Source organism: Pyrgilauda ruficollis, unplaced genomic scaffold (assembly GCF_017590135.1).
Source record: "Pyrgilauda ruficollis isolate IOZ18807 unplaced genomic scaffold, ASM1759013v1 scaffold170, whole genome shotgun sequence".
NCBI classification, from domain to species: domain Eukaryota; kingdom Metazoa; phylum Chordata; class Aves; order Passeriformes; family Passeridae; genus Pyrgilauda; species Pyrgilauda ruficollis.
The window spans coordinates 425,034-430,697 of NW_024515876.1; positions in this window are offsets into that span (position 1 = coordinate 425,034).

Consider the following 5,664-nt stretch of genomic DNA (forward strand, 5'->3'; position numbering starts at 1 on the left):
TTCCTTCTTTATCAAACAAAGGGAAAGATCAAATCAAGGCTGAGATTGCTTTGTGGAACCCATTTGTGATTTTTGAGTCTGATCCAAAGGTCACTGAAGTTAATGGGAATCTCTGCTGATTTCTCTGATATCCAGACCATGTTTCTAAAGAAAAAGCTGCTAAATAAACAGCAGACCTCACTCTTGAAAGCCACTGACCATCTGTTTGGTGAATCTACATGTCTTGTGCATGCCCAGTTTGAACATGTAGTGGAAGCAACTGGGATGTGCTTTTCTGTTGGGAATGGAAATTCACTTTTATTGAACTTTCAGAGACAATAAGGAAAAAAAAAAAAAAAGCAATGGATTCCCTCAATATTCCTGAAGGCGAATAGTCTTATTAAAAAAAACCCAATTAATATGTGAATAAATGTTCCTTTTTTCTTTTTTACCCTGGTGTCACCTGCCCCCAAACTCAGTTTTGTGGAGAAGCTTGAGATCACAGTATGGGGAGCTGTGGAGGAGAAGGAGGAGGGGGCAGCCCTTTCCTGCAGAAACACCTTATCTCACGTGGCTTGGGTGCAGTTCCACCACTGAAAACTGCCAGCACAGGTAACAACAACCCCAGTGAGACCAGGACAGGCAGCCAAGTGTGCACAAGGCCAGAGGGACACACGCCACAGGTCGTGAGGATGTGAGCTGTGTGCAAGGACAGAGCTCCTCAGCACCACTGTAGGTTTTTAACCTGCTCTGGGACTTATTAGTGAATACTTGGCTAGCACTTTGGAGGTCAAAAATTTCACATATGGGGATACACATCAAGGATAATATTACTATAATGGAAGAAAAGCCCTCTCAAAATTGTACTGAATTATCCAAGGCAGTTGGGTAAAACAGTGTCAAAATGCATTTTCAATTACAGAATCACAGAATCATATGGGTTGGAAGGGATCTTAAAGCCCATCTTAAAGTTCCAGGCCCCTGCCATGCTCAACTGGGCATAAACTCCGTGGACAAACCTCATGGAGGAAAGAAAAGCTACAGGAGGTGATAGGAAAACAGGGGTATGTCCTAGAGGAGCTCTCCCAAGAGCTTTTCTTTGCAGAGTGAGTCTGCTTTAAAAGCCAGCAGTGTGAAAGTTTTTATCAGAGGATCAGGAAAAACACTTCACTTTGTGTTAATTCCTGGGTGATAAAGTCTGAAAAACACAGGTTTTCTGAGGAGGAGCTATCTTTTGTGCACTGCTAAATTTATACCAAATCTTTGGCACAGCTGCCTCAAGCCTTCCACTACATAAAAATTGTGAAATAGGAAAAATAACCCTGAGGAAATCTGACCTCTGAAAGGCATAGGAATTTACTTAATCAGTAATACAAAAGAAAAGGTGTAGTGATTTTTTTTTTTGCTATTAATAAGCAAAATTATCCTACTTGCCATACCCAGTTCAGACAAAACTTGATCTTTTCTGTAACACCTTGAAGAAACCTATTCTGTCAGAGATACCTTTTTTTTATAATCATCAAGGTATTTATTCCAAGGTATTTATTCATCAGTGTGATCATTCTCAAAAGCAGTAAATGCTCAGATATGCTGTCTGCTTCAAAAGAGTTGTTCATGACTCACAAGGCCAGGTTGGATGTGGCTTGGAGCAACACGAGCTAGTGGAAAATGCCCTTGCTGATGGCAGGGGGTGGCACTGGATGAGCTTTAAGACCCCTTCCAACCCACACCATGCCAGAACTGTGCAGATTGCACCTTCCATTCTACAGCAAGGTCAGCAAAAGGTAGAAAGGGTCTTTGAGGGAGATGGCTTGAAGGCACGTAAAATTTTGGTCCTGCGAGAAGGACCAAATTACATTTCCTGGAATGAGGGAAAGCACATATATTCATCCTTTTGCTTGGTGCACTTCTTCACCAGCATAAATAGCTGTGCTAAAGCAGCTCAGAAGGAAACAATGCCCTAGGTCCTGGAGCAGCAGCAGCACATCTGGAGGACAGAGCCCACCTGGGAGGTGCTGTGGGCAGTTCATGGACACACAGCTCTGCGGGGTAAAAAGCAATGTTCCCATTCCATTTGGAAATCCAAACCACAGCTCGGTGTGTAGCCTGTGCTGTGGGTTTTGCCACACTCAGGGGATTTTGGTGTCCAGAAGGCTAAAACTGAGGCCTGTGAGACTGCTGTTACCCTTTGCCTCTCTTGTGATTGCAGCTGTAGAGCGATGTTTGGTCACTTACGCAGGTTTCTTCAAGGTGTTGACAAGCTGCACGTCACATGCTAGAAAAGCTGAGTGTTTATTTTCCACACCAACACGTCATTCATTTTGTGCTAAGGGCAGCAGCAGTGCTGCTCTGGGTGAGCAAATTAACTGGGACTGGGACTGTCCCCACGTGGCACTGGGGACCACGGCACTGCCACCTTCCAGCTCAGGGGGGCCACGTCCAAAGTGCCACCAGGACAGGCTGGGGGGACTCCCCAGCTCCACAGCCATGCTGGGATGTGCTCCCCAGTGGGCTCAAACACAACCCTGCCAAGAACACTGCAGAGAGGTAGCTGAGTGCAAGTCAATTTGTGTAGACACAGGGTATGTGTGCTGCGGGTACCATACCATAGCAGCTACTGGGAAAATATTCCAGTATCCTATTTTTTTAACTTTTATTTGTGATGCCAGCTGGTGGAAAGGTTGAGTTGGTGAAACACAGCAGTGTTTAATGGGATCCTTTTCACTTTAATGTGTACAAGCTTTGCCACAAGAGGAGAGCAAACAAAAAGCAACTGGTGATAAGGAGCTTCCATGGATATTTATCAAAGTGATTTGTTTAGGTGGAGGCCTTCCTTTGTTTGTTTTCTAGAATCACGTTCTTGACCTTTATCAGCATGGGGAATTATTTTTTAGTTCAAAACACCTCATTCATGCTTAGTTCTGAGATATATGTTCCATCACAGCCTTTGCCATTGTGGTCTGTGAATCAGCTGCCAACCAGGCAAATGGTGCTTCCATTTCCTGAGTGGGCATAAATAACCAAGTGGAAATTGGACATTTCGAGTCTGAGTGTTCCGTTTGAAGTGCATTTTTTGCCTATTAATTTGTGTGAGCTGTGCATTTAATGCATTTAATGCACGGCTCCACAACTGCACCAGCACTGGGTGTGCTCTGGAAAATCCCTGGGGAACACAACGTCCTGAACACTGCTGAGCTGGGGGCAGAACACAAATAAATCTGCTGTAGGTGCTTTGTGTCGTCTCCTGAGCCTGGTTCTCAAATGGTGAGGGACAGCGAGGGCTGCTCTGCACGCCTGACCACATCCAGGAGCTCTGGCACTCAGAAGCCATTAGGGAGGTAATTTCTTATTGAGCAACGGGATTGCTTTATGTCTGGGCAAAACTTTTGATCTATAGTGGTAAGAGATTTTACCACCACCCTGCAGCTGGGTTCATTCATCACACAAAGCAGCACTGTGTCACTCCGTGCATTAATCTGTAGAGTATCCTGTACCCTAAGTATTCTGTGCAGCTAGTTCTGCACCTCATAAAGGATGCTCCTGATTGGGAAAAGGTGCATGAAGACTACAGAGCTATGGGGCTGCTCATGTTGGAGGGATGACTACAACTTAATCTGGAAAAATGACAGCCAAAAAGGCTTGATAGGTGCCTATGAAATCATGCCAGACAAGGAGAAAGTGGACAGGGATGGCCAGTAGTCAACAGGCAATTTGTCTCATCCAGTACAAGAAGCCCAGGGCATAAAATGAGGCTAAATTTGGCAGCTCAAATCATCAGAAGCTGGTTTTCTCTATTTTCCCCGCAAGCTGTATTTAAGCTGTGGAGTTTATTGTCACAAGATGCTGTAATTTGCTAAAAGTGTGCCTAGGTCTTCAAAAAATCACTGGTTGCGTTTGTGGAAGAAAAAAATCCATCGAGGGTTACTAAAAGCAAGACATCATGTCTAGGTCAGAAAACCCATGAGCAGTAAATCATTAGTAGTTAAAACAATATTCTGGGCACATATCTCTAATTGCTGGTGTGCTTTCACAAAGTATCTGATTTCCTTTGTTCCTGGGAACAGGCTACTGGTACAGGTGAAAATTTGAACTGCCCTGGCCCAGCTTTTCTGGTGGTTTTTCTGGTTTGTTTTTTTTTTTTTTTCCCACACCACAAAAGCCTTGATTCTCTTGGTTCCGTCAGTCTTGTCAGCTCACCTAACACCAGAGCAAACTGTGCAGGGTAGGGCATGAAAACAAGGCTGTGCCCTTCCTCTCCTCCCTCCCAGCTCTGCCAGCTGCTCCAAGGAACTGCAAAGCCAGGTGATTTAATCTCACAGGAATTTGCTGGGAGTTTGCTGGGAATATTGAGAGAGCAGTTCTGCTGGGCACAGCTAAAAACGCTTTTGGATGCTGGTGGTGCTGTCCTGGTGTGGGAGAACCTTTGTGTTTGGGACCAAGACCTTCAGCAAGGAGGTGGATCCACTCAGGAAAGCCCTGACAACCAGGGTGCTGCAGGTCAGCAAGGAAGGTCCTTCCATTCAGCTGCAGTCTTCAAAATCGACTGACTGCCTTTATTTCTGTGGATCCACAAGGCACATCCCAGAATTGTACTAAATATGCTTCTTCTGAGCGTTTTCAAAATAACCAGAGGCAGAAATTTCTGCCATGAAACTCTTCAGCATATTATTTGTGAATGAAAATACTTCTAAAAAGACATTATTGGGGATAAATTTCCCAGCTGTTTTCTTCAGTGGACTAAGCATGGCATTAAATTACAGGGAAGCTCAACTATTATCTCATACTTTTCTTTTTTTTTTTTTTTTTTTATTATAGACTTTTTATCCACATGAATGATAAAGAAACTACAACAGAGTTAAATACCTTTTTTGATAACAGTGATTATATTCTTAATTACACTCAATATTAAATTGTAAAATATTTCCAGAGGAGTACAATCGTAATTCATACAGCAGGCAAAATACCAGAGGGGTGAAGGGACGAGGGAGAGGGGTGTGAGAATCTCCAGACTGCTTTTAAAAAGCTCTGTGTATGGCTAACGCTGCTCTATCCGTCCATCCATCTGTCCACCCGTCCATCCAAATGTGGTTCTGGCCCATCTGGTGAGACGTTCATTTCCTTCCATAAAACAATCACTATTCCAAAGCAAAAGGTGAACTGGCAGATGTTGTCAGTGTCTGTGGCATTGAAAGGACCAGCAGTTCCTTTCACAGCTTATCTGCACGATTCAAAAGCATTTTTTTTTTTTTTCCTATCAAGCTCAATAGTCCTTCTAAAAACACAAAGACTTAAACTTTGGTACCACCAAAAAAAAAAAAAAAAAAAAAAAAAAAAAAAAAAAAAAAAGAAAAATATCAAGGACAGGCATTTTTTTTGTTGTTTTGTGTTTACTAATAAATGGCTGCTACATTCTATTTGACATGGTTGTCCATGATACTATGAGGTCACTTGTCCTTAGGTTCAGAGGAACCTGATTTTTTTTTTTTTTTATTTAGATCCCCAAACACTTCCATTTCACAGTCTATATACAAGTCAGGTTTTCTGACTGGGTTATAACTTATAAGGTAACAGCTGCAAAAGCTCCTGTGCTTCTGGGAGTGGCAAAAAAAAAAAAAAAAAAAAAAAAAAAAGTTCAAGCCTTAACTGAAGCAGGGTTTCTTTTTCCCCCTGCTCAGGCAATTTCCT